The 10,000-nt window shown below is 41.3% G+C and overlaps 1 protein-coding gene and 1 non-coding gene across 3 annotated transcripts in view; one reads left to right on the top strand and one right to left on the bottom strand.

The window, feature by feature from the left end:
• LOC118768125 overlaps nucleotides 1-10,000 on the top strand; it is a 124,767-nt gene that overhangs the window by 55,940 nt on the left and 58,827 nt on the right. The gene's annotated exons all lie outside the window — the stretch shown is intronic.
• Nucleotides 7,626-7,819, bottom strand: LOC115225516. The gene has a single exon (XR_003882944.1). It is a non-coding gene; the product is annotated as a U2 spliceosomal RNA (small nuclear RNA).

The following is a 10,000-nucleotide window of genomic DNA, read 5'->3' as shown; positions in this document are numbered from 1 at the left end:
GGCTTCTTTCAGTTTCCGTCTACCAAATCCACTCACAAGGCATTGGTCGGCCCGGGGCATATAGCAGAAGACACCCAAAGATGCACGCAGTGGGACTGAACCCGGAACCAGTGGTTGGTTAGCAAGACTTACCACACGGCCACTCCTGTGCCTATATATGCTGGGGCTTCTTTCAGTTTCCGTCTACCAAATCCACTCACAAGGCATTGGTCGGCCCGGGGCTATAGCAGAAGACACTTGCCCAAGATGCCACGCAGTGGGGCTGAACCCAGAACCATGTGTTGGTTAGCAAGCTACTTACCACACAGCCACTCCTGCGCCATGTTTCCTCATAACTTCCAAATGGATATCTCTTTAATAAAGTTTTCTAGAAATATCTTTCTGATGCTGTAGTTTATGATCAGAGTGGAATCTACTGTAAAACTTTTCTGAGGGTAGGGAAAGGAATTTCAGATAAGTCGATTTTATTTCCTCATAACTTTCAGAAAAATGAATATCTTTATATATAAAAGAGAGGTTGTGTGTCTGTCTCCTACGATTTAGATTCCTAACTACTCCCACATTTTGCAGTGCAGTTTAACCAAAACTGGGTATCTTATAGTCGTGATTCATATCGAGCCCTTCAGGATATTAGCGCGCGTCTACGATGAGTCTACGATTTTAAAAATAATTTACCATCATTTTTTTCCATTTTAATGCATTTTTTCGCTATTATATAAGGGAAGTAACTCTCTAAAAATGTCTACGATGAGTCAACGATTAAAAAAAAATTTACCATAATTTTTTTCCCATTTTTAATGCATTTTTTTGCTATTTCTTTGGCTATAACTCTAAAAATGCATATATAGTTATTTCCCTTACAAACCCGAGCAACGCCGGGCGATACTGCTAGTTTTTTAATAAAATTTTCTTCAAATACCTTTTAGTTGGTATAGATTACGATTATTTATATCAGAAACTGTTACTCTTTTACATTCATTTGACTGTGGCCATGCTGGAGCACCGCTTTTAGTCGAGCAAATCGACCCCAGGACTTATTCTTTGTAAGCCTAGCACTTATTCTATCAGTTTCTTTTGCTGAACTGCTAAGTTACAGGGACGTAAACACACCAGCATCGGTTGTCAAGAGATGTTGGGGGGACAAACACAGACACACAAACACACACATATTATATATTCAACGGGCTTCTTTCAGTTTCCGTCTACCAAATCCACTCACAAGGCGTTGGTTGACCCGAGGCTATAGTAGAAGACATTTGCCCAAGGTGCCACACAGTGGGACTGAACCCGGAACCATGTGGAATGTCTGTCTGTCTCTATCTATGTATGTATGTATGCATGTATGTACGTATGTATGCATATGTGTGTGTGTGTGTTGTGTGTGTGTGTGTGTGTGTGTGTGTGTGTGCGTGTGTGTGTATGTATACATATGTATTTGCGCGCGCGTGTATGTACGTATGTATGTGTGTATGTTTTTCAAGTGTATGCGTGCGTGATTGTATGTGTGTGATTGTGTGTGTGTGCTGGTTTGCTTACGTCCCCGTAACTAAACAGTTCGGCAAGCCAGTCCGATAGAATAAGTACCAAAGTTAGCCCCCACCCCACCACTAAAAAGAAATAAAGGTTTTGTCGTCAATTTATTTGACTAAAATCCTTCGAGGCGGTGCAGACTAATGACTGAAGCAAGTAAGATATAAAAATGAAAAGACAAAACGATGACACATTCCAAAAAAGACGTAATTTCTCCCTAACAAACATTTATTCCAAAAATGTCCAATTTTAATTTCACTGAAATACGTTGATCAACGAACGCCACGAATCTTTTCTCCATTTAAAACAGTCCACCTCCGTTCTATTCCCCGTTTTCCCCCACCAACATATACCATAACCCTCCTATATTAACACTAACTCAATCGTTAGTCGTTCGTCCCATTTTTTTCCCTCGTTAACATTTCCTACAAAAACTATGTAATACATCAAAGTTTTCCCTGCCAGATTCGTAAGTTTTTCGTCTTTATATTCTTTCACTTCTTTTAAAATTGCTTCGTTTGTGTGATTTACTCGGTCGGTCGTTTTCCGGGCGATATATTTTTTCTAAGACTTTGTACAATTACTCTTTTACTCTTTTACTTGTTTCAGTCATTTGACTGCGGCCATGCTGGAGCACCGCCTTTAGTCGAGCAAATCGACCCCGGGACTTATTCTTTGTAAGCCCAGTACTTATTCTATCGGTCTCTTTTGCCGAACCACTAAGTGACGGGGACGTAAACACACCAGTATCGGTTGTCAAGCAATGCTAGGGGGACAAACACAGACACACAAACACACACACATACATACATACATATATATAAACATATATACGACAGGCTTCTTTCAGTTTCCGTCTACCAAATCCACTCACAAGACATTGGTCGGTCCGGGGCTATAGCAGAAGACACTTGCCCAAGATGCCACGCAGTGGGACTGAACCCGGAACCATGTGGTTGGTTAGCAAGCTACTTACCACGCACAGCCACTCATAAATAATTCAAAATGTCTGAACTCCCTCCTTGCAAAAAATAAAAAGGAAAAAGCGCCACTATAATGTAATCCTAGTTAATACCCGACCCAGTGTACCAATATATTCTATAAACTAACGGTGGATCCCAATCTTTTTGCTTCACGGACTGGTTTCATGTAGAACAAGGTACTGCCCGACTTGCTGAGGCGTGTGAGCGCCTGACGACACTTTTTTCGGTCTTCGTTTGATCCAGGACTGCAGCTCAGTCAACAAGACGAGTTACGGGAAATCGTGTCTGACAAACAGCGACCACACCTGCCCTGTGGACCAGGGCTTTGGCCCGGGAACAGAGGTGCATGGGGTGTAAAACCACCCTTAAAATTTGGGCTGTGTGTAATGAAAACGCTTTGGACATCCTACTGAAAAACTTCATCGCCAAAACGAACGAGCGCAGAAGCATTTTTTGGACTGATTGGAAATATTACTTTTCCGGAACAATCCAGCCAACACATTCTCATCGACACCCAGAGTTTCCCCGTGCACTTACCCGCTACTAACCCTATATAGAAAGCCATAAAGGCGGTGAGCTGGCACCGCCGGGCGAAATGCTTAGCCGTATTTCGTCTGCGTTACGTTGTGAGTTCAAATTCCGCCGAGGTCGACTTTGCCTTTCATCCTTTCGGGGTCGATAAATTAAGTACCAGTTACGCACTGGGGTCGATGTAATCGACTTAATGCCTATGTCTGTCCTTGTTTGTCTCCTCTGTGTTTAGCCCCTTGTGGGTAATAAAGAAATAGGTATTTCGTCTGCCGCTACGTTCTGAGTTCAAATTCCACCGAGGTCGACTTTGCCTTTGATTCTTTCGGGGCCGATTACAAGCGACTTAGTCCGTTTGTCTGTCCTTGTTTGTCCCCTTTGTGTTTATCCCCTTGTGGGTAGTAAAGAAATAGGTATTTCGTCTGTTGTTATGTTCTGAGTTCAAATTCCGCCGAAGTCGACTTTGCCTTTCATCCTTTCAGGGTTGATAAATTAAGCACCAGTTACGCACTGGGGTCGATTTAATCGACTTAATGCGTTTGTCTATCCTTGTTTGTCCCCTCTGTGTGTAGCCCCTTGTGGGCAGTAAAGAAATAAGAAAGCCATAGCAGAACTTCCACCGACCGCATTGCCCGACTTGCAGAGGCGTGTGAACGCCTGACGACACTCTAGGTGCCAGGCGCTCTTTTTCAGTCTTCGTTTGATCCAGGACTGCAGCTCAGTCAAAAAGACGAGCTGCAGGAAATCGTGTCTGTCAAACATCGACCACACCTGCTCACCGTCTAGAAAGCGCTGCAGATGTCGCAGCCTCAGCACATCTCTGTGCATCAATAGCCACGGCATACCCAGCCTTTCATTTAATGAGTGTTGACAGCAAACGGAGCGCCTGACCATCTTGGTATAAAAGATGGACTTCAGTAAATATTCTGCTCAATACTACAGATTTGATTGTCAGTTGTTTGACCATAACCAGTTGACCATGTCCCTTAGTGGCTGACGTAAATTCCGCCCAGGTCGACTTTGCCTTTCTTCCTTTCGGGGTCGATAAATTAAGTACCAGTTACGCACTGGGGTCGATGTAATCGACTTAATCCTTTTGTCTGTCCTTGTTTGTCCTCTCTGTGTTTAGCCCCTTGTGGGTAGTAACGAAATAGATATGTGCATGTCTGATCATGAGCAGAAGTAGTGGGGGAGCATCATAGCCATGTGTTGAGAGGGATTCTTTGGGGTTTGAATAATTCACCTCTGGAAACATGGGTGTTTCGTTCAACATCCTTAAACAAAACTTATTCAGGGATCTTTTGAACGGGATGGGTTACTTGACCAGCAGAAAATTCTAACTGGGCCCCACCTGCAAGGTTATGCGCTGTTTATCTTGATATGAGATCACCTGTCGCGCACATATGGTTGCGATGCATGTGCCTAGTGCACCCTTATCACACGGGTAGTCATGATGGATATACTGGGCTTCGTATATTTTACCCCAGTGTCACTTTGATGGCATGCACTGCTCTCTCAATTTAGGTTAAATCAGTGTTTCTCAAAGGGGAGGCCTATGGGACGGTCGGACAAGTTGTTTTGAGAAAATTTGGTTTAAATGTTTGACAACTCAGCACCGTCCATTGGACGGGGGGGGGGGGTGCGTTTTGCTCGTAAATCATAAAATATATTTTTATTTTTCAAAATGAAACTAAGCTAACAGTAAGATAGAAAATAAAGTTTATTTTTATATACTTCCACTTTATTTATATTTGAAATCTCCTGCATTTTTTAATTGCAAAGTCTTTGATCGGATCCTCACTATGATACCATGAGCACTTCAAAGTTATATTTCCAATCATATTATACCACTTCGAATATTATTTTAGCAAGTGATTTCTTTCCGAAAAGTTTCACTTACGTGTCTTTAATTGCGAAGTCTTTGATCAGATCGTCTAAGTTAATCTTACAGAACACGTCTTATTTCTTTATTGCCCACAGTGGGCTAAACATAGAGGCGACAAACAAGGACAGACAAACGGATTAAGTCGATTACATCGACCCCAGTGCGTAACTGGTACTTAATTTATCGACCCCGAAAGGATGAAAGGCAAAGTCGACCTGGGCGGAATTTGAACTCAGAACGTAACGGCAGACGAAATACCTATTTCTTTACTACCCACAAGGGGCTAAACACAGAGGGAACAAACAAGGACAGACAAACGGATTAAGTCGATTATATTGATCCCAGTGCGTAATGGTACTTAATTTATCGACCCCGAAAGGATGAAAGGCAAAGTCGACCTGGGCGAATTTGAACTCAGAACATAACGGCAGACGAAATACCTATTTCTTTACTACCCACAAGGGGCTAAACACAGAGAGGACAAACAAGGACAGACAAACGGATTAAGTCGATTATATTGATCCCAGTGCGTAACTGGTACTTAATTTATCGACCCCGAAAGGATGAAAGGCAAAGTCGACCTGGGCGGAATTTGAACTCAGAACATAACGGCAGACGAAATACCTATTTCTTTACTACCCACAAGGGGCTAAACACAGAGAGGACAAACAAGGACAGACAAACGGATTAAGTCGATTATATTGATCCCAGTGCGTAACTGGTACTTAATTTATCGACCCCGAAAGGATGAAAGGCAAAGTCGACCTGGGCGGAATTTGAACTCAGAATCTAACGACAGACGAAATACCTATTTCTTTACTACCCACAAGGGGCTAAACACAGAGAGGACAAACAAGGACAGACAAACGGATTAAGTCGATTATATTGATCCCAGTGCGTAACTGGTACTTAATTTATCGACCCCGAAAGGATGAAAGGCAAAGTCGACCTGGGCGGAATTTGAACTCAGAACGTAGCGGCAGACGAAATACCACTAAGTATTTTCACCCAGCATGCTGACTATCTTTCTATACGGACACAACACAGGCTACGCTTTCAGGTTTTTTGGATAAAGTTTTCAGAGATAACCCAATAGGTTTACCATTTATTCCGTGAAATATTCACGGGTGCCGCTAGTTTAAAATAAACCTAACATTTTTCCTCACTTATTACCTGCTGTTCGTAATGTGTTCCACCAATAATTATGAAATGTTTCGTTGAAATAAACTCTATGTGATTTTACGAACTTCAAGAAGGAAATATTTACTAATTTTATTAGATACTAGCAGTATCGCCCGGCGTTGCTCGGGTTTGTAAGGGAAATAACTATATAAGCATTTTTAGAGAGTTATAGCCAAAAAGTAGCAAAAAAATGCATTAGAAATGGAAAAAAAATGATGCTAAATTTTTTTTAAATCGTTGACTCATCGTAGACATTTTTAGAGAGTTACTTCCCTTATATAATAGCGAAAAAATGCATTAAAATGAAAAAAAATGATGGTAAATTATTTTTAAAATCGTAGACTCATCGTAGACGCGCGCTAATACCCAGAAGGGCTCGATATGAATCACGACTATAAGATACCCGGTTTTGGTTAAACTGCACCGCAAAATGTGGGAGTAGTTAGGAATCTAAATCGTAGGAGACAGACACACAACTTCACTTTTATATATAAAGATATAATACCTATGTATACGATATGTGTGTGTATATATATATATATATATATATATATATGCAGGGATTGTTCATGAAAAAAAAAACAACAAAAGACGAAGACAGGTGGTGTATAAAACAAACAGATGTATTAGTATAACGATCGGGAAATTGAAAAAGTCTTTTACGTTTCGAGCCTACGCTCTTCTACAGAAAGGGACACAGAGAAAAAAAAAAAAAAAACAAGAAGAGAAAAAATTGCGTGTAGTGGCTACCGATCTATCATATAACTAGCAGTATCGCCCGGCGTTGCTCGGGTTTGTAAGGGAAATAACTATATAAGCATTTTTAGAGATGTAAAGTATAATAGCCATCTCAATATGGCTAACCACAAGGGGGGTGTTACTGTAGCTTTTTACGTTCTGAGATTTAATAATACATTTTTAGAGAGTTACTTCCCTTATATAATAGCAAAAAATATGCATTACAAATGGGAAAAAATGATGGTAAATTTTTTTTTAAATCGTAGACGTGTATAAAATTATAGAATTATTTTCCATCGCTTTCGTTTTTTTCTTAAGCAATGGAAAAAATAGTTTAAACAATACACGTGTATCTCAAAACAAAAACAAAACGAATAATTTTTGAACGAAAGACTAAAATCTAGGGTTAGTGTTAGAGTTAGTGACAGGATGTTATCTTAGTTGTAGACGCAGCAAATGATTTTAGCTCAGAAAAGTATAAAGTGGAGACCCGAATCGACTGCTTAGAAGAAAAAAGGGTCCCCTCTAAAGGTACTGAAGCTGGCAGGTGGTGGTGTGAAAGCGATGATGGGATTTGAAATGAGAAAGCAAAGAGGAAGGAGGAAATGGAAGTCGACGGGGTTGAAGCGGGATCGAACGCGAACCGCTTGCTGACGGCGAGGAAGGTCTTTTTAGCAACGATAACTAACGGAAAACCCGCTGACAAGATGACAAAAAAAATAGAGGGGAGAGGCCGTAATAACATATCTGACATTATCATTTATTTGTGTCTCCCGGGTGGGAGATGGGCTGAACCCTGGAAGCACTGCAATACCAGGCCAACCCGTGGCAAAGGCGGAGCAAGCCCCTAACACTTCGCCTCGTTCCAAAAATCAGTTTAATATCGATGGCCCCAAATAGGGACCGTATCAGATATTAAGCTGATAAGAACAGATACTACACTTTGATCTTAGCCAAAAGGCCGAGAAGCGATAATTTTTCTTCTTTACCACAGACTATATTTACACAAGTTAATGTTACACCCACTGATGTGTTAATTATTTATTCCAATCACACTTAATTAGCTGCTATATTGTCAAGATATTCAATCCTTACATTTTCTAGTTTAAGATATTTTTAATATCTTTAAATCAATTATTTGTAAGTTTATATGGATATTGTATGTTGAATGGTAAATATAGGTTCTTATCATTATATAAAGTAAACGTCTAAGACAAGTGACGTCACCAAGATAGGGGTCGAGGCCAATCACTTATCAGACTGGCTGCTGGGTAGCAGGTCACACTGCGTGAATCTGACTGACCACTGACCAGAGCGTTCAATCCTCGATTAGTGCATCTTCCATTTAAATCATATTTATATAAATATCTATTTCAGCGACACCTCTACGGAAAATGGGATTTTTTTCTAGCAGTGTCAAATGAAATTGTCACTCATAATTATAACCCTAGTATCGATCTATTGCATTTCAATCTATTTTAGGGTTAGGTTTAGAGTTAGGGGTTAGGGGTGGGGGAAGTGTATCTTTTTTTCTTCGCAAATGTAAATAAACCCAATCTGTTTCTGAGGGACATATTCATACAGCACGGAATGTTTTCACCCCAAATGGAGGTGAGCGATTGGTTAAAATTGCCGAAATGCTCGAAATTAAAGTCGAAATATGTTACAACATATAGAATTTTCTCAATAAAGCCAAGAAAAAATGATGTTTTATAAACACACTAGCAGCATAGCTCGGCGTTGCCCGGGTATGTAAGAGCCCCTAGTAGGCAACGACTAATCCCAATCTAGTCCTTTCCCTCTAGGGAACGAAGGCGCATGTGTAGGTTGCAATGTCTTCTCTTCACTCGAATACTTCTGTGTATACGATGTTCCTAGCTGTCCCTTTGGGCGAAAACATGAAAACATCATTGCGCCTCCCAACGCGTGAACAGCCCACGTAGAGTTGACCGTGGGCGAAGCACTGTTCGCCCAACTGTAACCCAGCGACTTGTAGCGTTTGGCCTTAGGATTCATTGATGGACATTGCGAAGCAGAGTTTAACAGGAAACTGAGAACGCCTGAAGTGGATTGGTAGGTCAGCGCCCGACGGTTGAAGGTGCATGCGTGGAATGAAGACGTCCTCTCCCTTCCCACAACCGGTAAGTATTGTGGCCGTTATTAAATGTGGTGGGAAATGTTTCACAACCAGACGTGTGCCGTTGTACTGTTTAGGTGGAACCAAATTCCTGATGAGCATAATGGGCGCACCGACTTTTAACTTCAGGATGTGTGGCGGCAGGCCTGACGGTTCAAGTGAATTCAGGAATTCAACAGGATAATCGGCAAGCTCGGCTGGGTCTGCTGTCCTATCAATAGATTTGTAGACGTGGACATCACCAGGAATAGCTTCAAGTAGCTGGATATTGATGGAGTTGAGAGTTAAAAAGGTCGAGTTGCGTCGCTTAGACAGTCTGTGGTTTGTGTTTCTGATTCTCGACCTCATGTCGAATTTATCGATTGTTTTTAGAACTGGGGGAACTTTTCAAAATTTTCGCTGCGTTAGTTTTGAATTATGACATTGGGCTATGTGTGTGTCAAGTTTCATCAGAATCGGTTGAAAGCCGTGGTCAGAGTGAGGGTACAACCTGACAGACACACAGACACACAAACTGCTGTTTATATAGAGAGAAATTCTTCTGTCCCTATGCTTCTACTTCTCTCTCTTCTCTTCCCACGTGACCGACGTTCGGTCGAGCCTGTTCTTTCTTTCTTGGTCTGGCCGTTGTCCGTGCAACATCAATATTCCTCCCTGTGTTTGTGAAACCTTGTATCCCTGCCGTAAGGCTTCATTCCCACACATGCCAGCTTAATTTAATTCGTCCTTAGTCGAAAGACACCTGTTGTTATGTCCTGTTATTATTTTTTTTGTATTTGTGTAACATTGTCCGTTTTTTCTCCGTCCTTGTTTTTCTATGCATTCGCTGCTTTCTTCCAAGGAATCTAATGCTCTTAGCTTAGTTTTTCCTTGGGGCTGGCCAGATTGGAGCAATCTCAATTATAATCAGCCGAAATTGCAAAGATAATCTGGTACTTGACTGAGGAAAGAGAACTTCGAATGACCCGTCCTTGTTTCCTTGTATCGTCTATCTGGATGTTTTGTTGTCCCATTTTA

Source organism: Octopus sinensis, linkage group LG27 (genome assembly GCF_006345805.1).
Source record: "Octopus sinensis linkage group LG27, ASM634580v1, whole genome shotgun sequence".
NCBI lineage: Eukaryota > Metazoa > Mollusca > Cephalopoda > Octopoda > Octopodidae > Octopus > Octopus sinensis.
Note: the sequence above shows the minus strand (reverse complement) of the source record. Positions and strands in the feature narration are given on the sequence as shown.